The sequence below is a fragment of the Fukomys damarensis genome, unplaced genomic scaffold (genome assembly GCF_012274545.1).
Source record: "Fukomys damarensis isolate Sample0158 unplaced genomic scaffold, DMR_v1.0_HiC HiC_scaffold_5, whole genome shotgun sequence".
Taxonomy (NCBI): Eukaryota; Metazoa; Chordata; class Mammalia; order Rodentia; family Bathyergidae; genus Fukomys; species Fukomys damarensis.
The window spans coordinates 44,347,069-44,358,563 of record NW_022900917.1 but is presented as its reverse complement, the minus strand read 5'-3'; the positions used below and the strand labels follow the sequence as shown (position 1 = coordinate 44,358,563).

Sequence of the window (11,495 nt, the reverse complement as noted above, 5' to 3'; positions counted from 1 at the left end):
GTAACTAACTGTATTGTATGCCTTAAAAAGTACCAACAAACTTAATCTTAACACCCCACATTATTCCATCCAAGATACACAAACCAGAAGTGCCCATCAGTCAATGCCCAAATGGGAATGTTAATTGCAAGAAAAGACACGATCATCTCTTGGAAACAACCTCCCAAAGTGTCACTAAGCAAACATTTATTGAGCTGCTTGTATGTTTCAGGCACAGTGCAGGCACTGCTATTCACACTTGAGGAACTCCTAGCCTGAAAATTCAGAGAGATCTAAGTAAACAATCATAACATATCGTGATAAACACCGGGATAGCAGGAAGCCCTCGTACTAGGGAAGCCTATGAGAGTGAAGCCTTCCTGAGAAGTTGATGCTCAAACCCAACCTTAAAGAATAAACAGGAGACCCTTCCTCTGGGCACTCTGGCTCAGTTCCCCCAGGGTGGCTTCTCCCTGGTACTGGGCTTACTCAGTCGCGGCCTTTTGGGTGAAGGGGTGAGAGATGAGGGGTGAGCAGGGCAATTTTCAGTCTCCTAGTAATGGGGAACAGAGCCACAGTCTGAGGGAGTGTGGTGTCGGCTTCACAGTTGCAGACCTGGCCGGCCAGGCCCAAAAGAGAGCTGAAATCTGGAGCTCAGAAGAATGGGCGTAAATGGACGGCCAGGCATTGCTTTTGCTACTCCATAATGAGATGGTGTCGTGAGTGTACAAATCCACAGAGCGGGGGCGGGGGGGTATATTACTAAGCTGGAAAACATGGGGTCTCGAATGGGACAATGATTGATAGGTTTACAGAAGACATTGCAGGGTTCAAGGATGAGTTAGACATCATGAAGTTCATTTGTAAATCTTTTTGCACTGCCAGTATTCAAGAAACAAATCGACAATCTAAGGACAAATCATCAGGGAATCTGAAAGGGAACAGCGACGACGTTCAACAACTAGGCCACACACACCAAGAGGTCCGACTGGAGATTTTATTCAAGGAGTGGGAGTAGAGAGAAACAGCAGAGAGAGAGAGGAGGAAGAAGAAAAAGAGAGAGAAGAACAAAGAAAGAAAGGTCCTTTTATTAATTTTGCACTGGGCTATTGTTTATTTATGAGGAGGGGGCTACTATTAACCTATCACAGACCAGGTTGCCTTTTATGGGTTCAGTCCTGCACAAGCAGGTTTTAATTTTTCTGTCTTGCTGTGGCATTCATTGGTGGGAGGGAAACTAAAGATAACAGCATGGAGTCATTCTAAGAGCCAAGAAGCACCAGGAAAATGCAGCCTGTGATGGCAGCATCACAAAATACTTTAACATGATCACTTCCCTAACAGGATCTATATACTCCAGGACAACAAATTTTGTCTGCTTACTCAGATGTCTGCAGGAAAACGGTATTTAGAACATGCATTTAAGTTTACATGTGGTTTAATCAGAGGTGGTTTATCAAACTTGGGGATAAAAAGTATCGTAACTACCCAAGTGTCTTCAGTGCCTTCTTGCATGTTTCAGATTATGTTACAGAAGCTATAAACATACTGAAATGAAAGTCTTCTACAGTATAAAGACAAATTATCCTTGAGTAAGCATTTCAAGTAATAATGATGTAATTACATTCCTGGGCATTTGTACAGAAGTAAGGGTGTATTTTATCAATTTAATGTCCACCAAGTTAAAGCAGATAAAAGGGTCATTCTACCATGGCATAAACTTTAATGAAACTATTCAAAATGGAAACTTGATTTCAAATAACTGGGACACCAAAATGTATTTTTAATATTTTTATTTACTTAGAGTGATAACCACAGGGTCTGTTGAAGTGGCATAAAGAAAAATATGCTCCAGTCAGGATCATTTGTGTTAAGAATGACTGACATTAGATAAAATGTGAATCTATTTGTTATTTTTAAAAAGCAAATACACTAAATTAAGTTTAACTTTTTATTTTGTTGCTTGTAATTTATTTTTATGACTGTATAAGGATTCCATATATACATTGCATGTACATGTGTGCATACATATATATAAATACAAAATGACCTTTAAAAAAAGAAGATAGGAGTTAATAGGGCAAGGACAGAAGAGAGCAAATCTCATGTACATGATCTGGGACAGTGAGAGACTGGGGTATCTGTACTTTCAGGTCAGCTGTCAGGTCAAGGAATGGGCAAGAGATAAGACTGAAGAAGAGTCAATGGAGGTAAAAGGCAAGAAGATCTTGATAAATTCTAAGGTTCTTTCAAGCACAATCTCTATCATCTTTAAAAAAGAAGACCTATACAAGAGAATAATTTTAGAAATAGAAGAGAACTTCAATATCACCTAAACCCACATATTTTATAGATAAATATGCTAAGACCAAGCAGACCCAATGACTGGGTGAGGTCAGACTAATGGTAAGTTAGGATGAGAAGCAGCAGAGGCAGCGTGTTGAGTTGATGGCATGATAGTAGCTCACATGTGTGCGCGCTTTCACAATCCACCAAGCTTTTGTCACTTACAACATTTCAGTTATATAGGAGAACACGAACAAGTCAAAATACCTATTTTGTAAGTATGTTTCAGCCACTGCTTGATTGTGAAAGTCCTTTAAGGCCCTGGCTCTCCCTTTCACATCTACAAGATGAAGAATTTGTCTATGTTCTGCATAGCTTTAACACTCCATATTTTTTAACTTTTGGACTATACAGCCTGTTTTATTCTATTATGTTAGACTACCAGATAGTAACTCTTTCTATGAGAACCTAAACCTATAATTTTCTGAAGGTTTTCAGGATGATTCTACATCATAATTTTTTTTAATCTCTTGCCTATTTACCTTAAATCCATCAGGCACAAGTAATCTAACATTACTTTGGTGATTGATTTTATATGACTATTTGAATGGCCATGGGGTGCCCAGATACTTAGTTTAAAATTCTGGATGAGGCTACTTTAAACAGTAACATTTGAACCAGTAGATATTGTAAAAATGTACTGTTTCTCCAACCCCACTCCAGGTAGGCTTCATTCAGTTGACTGAAGGCCTAAATAGGACAAAAAGACTAGGTAAGGGAGAAATCACTCTCTGCCTGTCACTCCAGCTGGAACATGGATCTTCTCTGCCTTTGGACTCAGACTTGGACTGGAATTTACATCATCTCTCCAGGGTCTCAGGCCTTTAGACTCTCTATTCCTATATATCTGGAACAATACTCCTAGGTCTTCTGGATTTCCAGCTTGCCAAATGGAGATTTGGGGAGTTTTTCCATCTCTTTAATTGCATGTCAATTTCTTTTAATAAAGATAGATAGATAGATAGATAGATAGATAGATAGATAGATAGAATAGATAGATAATAGATGATAGATAAAGTTTTCTGGTTCTCTAGACAACTCTTAGTGTCATAAAATCACCTTATTGAAACTGTCTACAATTAAACCAAAAACAAGGTACGGCCATAATCTCCAGAAATCCCTCTAATCCCAAAGACATTTTTCTCCCTCCAAACTGAAATTGTTTCATGATTACACACTCAACAGCCTAAAATAAGTTTTCTTTTCTTCTTTTAGTCTACATTTGGGCACTGAAAAACCTATAGGGACTTTTCATAATAAGAAAATAAATTTATCATACCTTTTGCCTTTCTCATCATTAATAATTGAAGCTATAGGCCTGCTGGTAATTCTCATTTTGGGATCAGCAGCAGAGTACTAGAAGCCCTTCATCTTGTCCTGAGTGGAACAGAGTGGCTATCACCTACATAGGATTGAAGATGTGGGCAAGAAATTCTCAGCAGGAGAGAATTCCACAGCAGCAGTGACAATGTTTCATGCACTTGTTCTGAGAAACAAGGGGAAAAGCAAAACAAGAAAATGTAACATTTTAGGTGTTTGACAATGGTACTCATTTTTAATATGTTACAGGCTTCAAAGCATTGTGCCCTACTGTGCTTAATTTTAGGTGTCAATTTGAAAGGGCCCCTGTCCTTAGGAGCTTGCAATTGAACCAGGGAGATTTCTCGCCACTGCCACTGGCCTCCAAACTCTCAGCCCAAACTCTTCTCCACTTAATTATCTCCCTCATAACGCTTATAAAACTCCAGATTTACTGACTTTAGCCTTCCTTCCCCTCCCTCTCTCCACCTCTTCGCTCCTCTCCCTCCCTCCCTTCCTTCTTTCCTTTCCTTCCTTCCTTCTTGCTTTCCTGTCCCTTTCTCATTATTTGCTTTTCTTGCATCTCCCTCACTAGAACACAAGCTCCAGGGAAGCAGAACGTTGCCTTATTCTCTTCCATAATTGGAATAGTGATGCCTGCCACAGAGCAGGGGTTTGATAAATGTGGAAAGGTAGGAAAGCAAGTCAGGCATACAAAAAAGGAGGAGGAAAAAGATAAACAGAAATGGATTCACGTCCCTACACATCTGTACTTTAAATGCTTTGTTTTTGTTTTTGTTTTTTACTTTAAATGCTACTGACATCCAAAGTTTTACATCTCAATGAGGAAAAAAAAGTTTTATACGTATGATTTCCACTGAGATATCTGCCCGGATGCCTTCCACTCATCTAACTCTTAACCTGCTCCTGAATTCCTTTACCTCTGTGGTCTGGTTATTGCCCACCATGCATCCCACCCAACTACACATTACTTGCATATGCCACAGTTATTCTTCCTGCCTTTGCTCTTACTGTTAGCTGTGCCTGGAATATCATCCCTCTTCATATCTTTCTATGCTAAATAAACTCCCACTCATTCTTCAAGGCATACTGTAGCATCCTGGCCATGCCTAACGAAGTATTAAACGTGCTGTCCCTTCCACCCAGTAGCAGTCCTCTTCTATAATTGTATCCTTTGTATCCCTTGCCCCAACACACACAGCAAATTACCTGCTCTCCAGGAAGTTCTCTCTGCTTTCTGAAGCACACAGAGCCTCCCTTTCAGGTGTTATTTATGTCACATTGAGGACGTATTTGTTTACAAAGTGTGATAATATCAAACCTAAGTTCCCCACACAACTTACATTCTTGTGGGAAAACAGAAAAAAAATGTAAACAAGAGATCAAATAAATATTTAAATGCACACTTTCAGATGACAATAAGAGCTATGAAGAAAATAAAAGAAGGCAATACTATCTCTCCAGAAGGAATAAAAATTTCCTTTCCTAAATTGCTATATACTGACAGTGTGCCAGGGATCCTGTCTTTCAAAATCTGAACCTTGGGCTGGGGATTTAGCTTAATGGTTCCACTGCCTGCATTGCCAGTGCAATGCCCCAAGTTCAATACCCTGTACCAAAAAAAAAAAAAAAAAAAAAAAAAAATCTGAACTTTGCTCAGTGTCTGTATGATGCATTTTAATATCGTATGATACAGTAAATATCTATGTCTTGTTTGCCCAAGAATACTGTTTGGTCATGGAAGGCAGGATCCACATCCTGTACATTTGGGCTGTTCCTATGTTGCCTAGCACAGGCCACACTGCAGGATTTCAATTACTACTTTCATAAAATGCTTAAGGTACAGGGGCCACTGACAATCAGTCAAAAGTACACATAAAGAGATTAATCCAAAAATTAAATGACAAAGCTTTCTGTTAATTTTTACAGAGATCTCCACTTAGCTCTTGTCTAGTTCAAATAAAAACTTCTAGGACTATTAATCAGTATAACTCTTAGAGCTAAGCTTCATTTATTGTCTTTAAAGTGAATTGTGACTTAGTAAGAATCATTATTTTGATAAACCATAGAAACCGACAGGACATAAATCATGTACAACCTCTGATTTCAGACCGTATCTCAGGTGTATTGGATTGATGTATTTCTCCCTAAATAGTACAGGAAAACGTTACGATATATATAGTAAGAGGAAATTGAAAGCCTTTTTTCCAAATCAATTACACCACATAAATTCAGCTAAGTATAAGTCCACTATATAGCAACACTTTTTATTTGTTCTAATAGGATTCAGTATTACAGGTATTCACAGTAAGCTGCAATGCAAAATGAAAGTTGGGATAGTGAGAATGTTGGAAACCAAGGAGAGATTAAATGTTACTATCCACAGCCCATTAATTGTAGTGAATCATAGAACCAGGCTGAATCACACGTTGCAAAATAGGAAGTAAAATTTAGGCAGAATGTTTACAAACAATGGGTAATAGCTGACTGATGAATTGTGTATGGCTTAAATCTAAAATGTTCCCTAAACTAGATATGATATCACATGTCTATAATCCCAGCACTCTGGAGGCTGAGGCAGGACGATCACTGTAAGTTGAAGGTCAGCCTAGGTTATACAGTGAGTTCCAGGCCAGCCTGAACTACACAGCAATACTTTGTCTCAAAGACAAACAAACAAATAAATAAAAATAAATAAAGTATCCCCCCAAAGTCTCATGTGTTCAGAGGTGGGGTGTTTGGAAGGTGAGTGGATCGTGAGGATGATACACTTATTCATCAGTGGATGAATCCATTGAGAGCGCACAGCTGAATATGCTATTAGGGGATAGGACCTGGTTGGAGAGGGTGGCTCACCGCGGGTGTGATCGAAAGGGTGTATTCATCATGGAGCATCCGAACATGGACATATCGCATCTTGGCCCGTTTTTCTTCCCCTTCCCCTCCTCTTCTCATTCTCATCTCCACAAAGTCTGTTCTCCTGTTTCCTATTATCTTACTTTCATCTTTCTCTTTGAATTATTTATACTTATATAAGAGAATCCATGCAATATTTTTACCTTTTCTGTCTGACTTATTGCACTTACCATATGGAGTCAAGATGCACCCATTTTTACACAGAGGACTCATATTTACCCTAAACAGGATATGTTTTGTCCCCAGCCCCTTCTGTTCTCTCTGCTTCCTGGCTTCCATGGGTTGAGAAGATTTTCTCTGCTATGCCCTTCTTTCCTGCAGTTTCTGCCCCAGAGACATCTGACCAGTCCGGGACTCAAACCTTTAAAACTATGAGTCAAAATAAACCTCTCCTCTTTTAAATAGTGGGCATCAAGCAGGTTGTCCTAGTGATGAGAAAGTGACCAATAAAGGTACATAGTATCTACAATAGCAAAACCCATAGAAATTGAAGAACCAATTGAGCAATTTGATCCACAAGGACAGATTGTTCAATTGAACTCTGATTTCTCTGCAAGCTCTATTTTCTGTTTCATGGTTGTCCTATCGGAGAGAATACAGTAATTACTGAAAGTAAAAGAAATATATTTTAAAAGGAAATTTTAGTGCTGTTTATAAATTCTTTATAATATGACCATGTAAAACTAAAAATTTTTTAAAGTTTAATTTATTTAATCCTCAAAAAATGAAATACTCTATTTTTTCTTACAATTTTTGTTCATGTTTTTATCAAAACATTTATCGGTACATTTTAGATGTATATAATGGTAACATTAATCATAGAGATTTTGTACCAATAATGATATATCTTGCTTCTTCTTTATTTCTCATTCCACTCCCCTCCCTTCAATCCCTCTTCTCCTTATTTACAAAAGCTTTGTTTGTATTTTTTCCTTCTTTTTTTATCTTTTCTTTCCTTTCCCCCTCACCCCTCCTTGTTCCACCCTCTCATTTGAACATTTTCTTCCCATTTCCCAATATCTATTATACATTTTGGTTCTTATTTCCACTTTTGCTTTCTCACACCACAGAAGCAATGCAGTGTTTAGAGATATATGTCCAATTTATCTCACTTAAGAGTATGGTCTCAAGGTGCATCCATTTAGCTACATATGTCTCAAACTTATCCTTATTTGTGGCAGAGTAGTATTCCATTATATTTATTTTAAAAACACATCTTCATCTATTAATCAGTTGGTGGCCATATAGTCTATTTCTAAGATTTAGCTATGACAAACTGTGCCACTACAAACATGAATGTCCATATATTGTTCTGGCATGATGCTTTTAATTCTTTTATGAAAATAACAAGAAGGGAAATAGTTGGGTCAAATAGAAACTCTAGTTTTAGTTTTTTGAGGACCTCCACACTAATTTCCACAGTGGTTGAACCAGTCTACCCTCCCACCAACTGTGGAAAAGGGTTCCTTTTTCTCCACAGCCCTACCAGAATTTGTTATTGGTTGATTTCTTGATAACAGTCATTCTTTCTGTAGTGAGATGAAATCTCAGTATTGTTTTAATTTGTATCTCTTGAATGTAAACTGATATTGAATATTTTTTGTATATTTATTTGCCCTGTGTAATTTTTCATCTGGGAAGTGTCCACTCATTTCAGATGCCCATTTTTTAATTGTGTCTTTAAATTTGAGTGTTCTGATTTTTTTTTTTTTTTTTTTTTTTTTTTTTTTTTTTTTTTGTTTTTTTATGTCTTAGTCCTTTGAGGAACAGCTGGCAAAAAATTTTCTATGCTGTGAGTTGTCTCTTCATTCTGTTGATGGAGAACATCCCTGTGCAGCTGAGAAAAATGTGTATTCTAATGTTGTGGGATAGAACACTTTGCAGACATCTGCTAAGTCCATTTGTTCACAAGATTGGTTCAGTTCTGATATTTGTTGATTTTTTGTGTGTATTTGATCTGTTTATTTGTGACAGTGGGGTATTGAATTTCCCCATTACAACTGTATTAGTGCCTATTTGATTTTTCATGTCCATTACTATTTGTTTTATACAGTTGGATGAGGTAGTGTTTGGTGCATATATATTTATAATTGTTCTCTTCCTTTTGGATTGTTTCATCTACAAGGATATAGTGACTTTCTTTCTTTCTTTTAATTAGTCTTGGTTTGAATCTACTTTGTCTGAAAACAGAATAGCTGCCTCTGCCTTTTTCCAGGTTAATGTCACATTTAGTATTGTTTTTCCATCCTTTGAATTTCAGTCTATGAATTTCTATTTTAATTGAATGTGTTTCTTGTATGCAGCATATTGTTGGATCTTGCATCATGATCCATTCTGCCACTCTGTTGCTTTTGATTGGTGAATTGAGACCATTTACATTGATGGTTATAACTGACATATATTGACATCCTTGTCAAGTTATTTTCCTATTGTTGATTCCCTTTTTTCCCCACTGTTTAATTTCTTGCCTTGTCCAGTGGATTCATTCTGTTGGAGTTCATGAAGTTTTATTCCTTATTTCTCTTTCTAGAATGACCTTCAGAACATTTGGAGTGCTGGTTTGGTGGTCATGATCAGGTGCTGGTCAGGTGTTCTTTGTCATGGAAACATCTTATTTCTCCATCAATTCTCAAAGATAGTTTTGTGGGGTACACCAATCTGGGTTGGAGGTTTTCTTTTATGGCTTAGAATACTTCACTCTAACCTCTCTTTGACTTGAGGGTTTTGTTGAGAAGGTCTGCTGTGATTCTGATGGGCTTTCCTTTGTAGGTGATTTGTTTCTTTTCTCTAATAGCTTTTAATATTCTGTTTTTGTTTGAATTTCTAGAATCTTGACTATTATAATGTCCTTCTTGAAAAATTGTAACATTATATGCTGGCAAGAATGCACAAAACACAGATTACTGGTACTTGCTGGTGAGATTGTAAAATAGTACATCCACTTTGAAAAACACTATAGTAGTTTCTTATATAATTAAGCAAATGACTACTATAAGTCAAAGAGTTACACATCTGGAAGTTTATTCTAGAAAATTAAAACTATGTTCACACAAAAATCTTCAAAAATCAGGCTGAGGCAGGAGTATCACTGCAAGTTCAAAGCAGCCAACCTGGACTACATAGAAAATTCAAGGCCAGCCTGAACTACATAGTGAGATCTTGTCTCAAAAACAAAAAATCTTCAAAAATTTAACATAGACTTACCGTATGACCCAGCAGTTTCACTCCTGAGTATATATCTAAAAGAATTGAAAATAGTAATTCAACAAATATATATATATGCAATGTTCACTGGAACAATATTCATAACAGTCAACAGGTGAAAAAGCCCACATGGCCATCAGCAGATGAATTAACAAAATGATATACATACATATATATATATATATATATAATATACATATCACATTAATATTATATTACACACACACATATGTATATATGAGAGTGAATTTTGGTCATTAAAAAGGAGTGACATTCTGATACATACTATAAAATGGGTGAATCTTGAAAATATATGCTAAGTGAAATAAACTAGCACTATAAAACAAATACATAACTCCACTTCTACAAAAATCTGGAATGGCAAATTTATAAAGACAGAAAGTAGATTAGAGCATACTGGCAGCTGAGGAGAAGGGAAAATAGATAATTGTTGCTTACAAGTTTCTACTTAGGGTGATGAAGAAGTTTGAAAATAGCTATTGGTGATAGTTACTCAGATTGTGAATGTAAATAGTGTCATTATATTAAATACTTAGAAATAATTAAAATGTCAGATTTTACATTAGATACATTTACCACAATTAAAAATGAAGCTAAATATTTTCTTACCATATGATTCATTGAGTAAACACAGACATTTATCCCAAAGAAATAAAAATATACATTCACAAAAAAACCTGTATGAGAGCTTTATTCATAATAGTGAAAAAAAATGGAAACAACTAAAATGTCATTCAAAGATTGATTTGATTAGATTGTGGTACAAACGTTCAGGAAACATTACTCAGTAGTAAACAAAACAAAACTGTTGACACACACAATATGATGGAAGAATCTCGGGAGAATTTTGCCAAGAAAAGGCAATCCTACAAAGATTACATTGTGTATGACTTCTTTTACAAAACTTCTTGAAATGGCAAAATTATAGAGATGGAGAAAAGATGGGTGACTACCACAGATTATAGGTAAAGGAGGGAGGTGGCTGTGGCTATCAAAGAGGAGCAGAAAAGATCCTTGTAATGGAACTCTCCTGAATCTAGCCCATGGTGCTGGTCAAATGAGCCTACACATGCGATAAAACTCCTGTGCTAAACACACACACACGCTTGTGCACGCTCCCACGCGCACAACTGTGTGTTAAACTGCTAAGATGAGCAAAGGTAGATAGGTTATATCAATGTGAATTTCCTATTTGTGATGTGCTAGAGTTGTGCAGAATGACAATGGAAACAACTAAACAAAGAGTACAGATGGCCCCTGACATCAGTGGTTTGACTTAACAATTTTTAAATTTTTATATGAGGTTTATCCTCATGTAAAAAGGACCAAGAATCTACAATTACTACAAAATAAAAAGTTTTTTTAAAGAATACACAGTATGAGTCCTTTTATACAAGATCCTTGAAAGGGCAAAACTACTCTATGTGGGAAAACTCAGAATACCCTGAGGAGAGGCTTAAGGGAACTTTTAAAAGGATGGTAATGCTCTTATCTTGGCACAGATTGGGGTGTATTCATTAATCAAAACTGATTAAATGTTACATTTATGATACGTGAATGTTACACAATATAAACTTTATCTCAAAAAGAGATAAATAAATTTTAAACTTAAAATAATGATATGACTACTGAATAAAATATTTAGGGATGTTGTGTATTAGCCTCTGTGAATTATTTTGAAATGCATCACAAATAAAATAAGTTGATTC

At 36.4% G+C, this 11,495-nt stretch overlaps 1 pseudogene; it reads left to right on the top strand.

Moving 5' to 3' along the window:
• Nucleotides 1-651: 651 nt before the first annotated feature.
• LOC104853496 lies at nt 652-1,522 on the top strand (annotated as a pseudogene).
• The last annotated feature ends 9,973 nt before the right edge of the window (nt 1,523-11,495 follow it).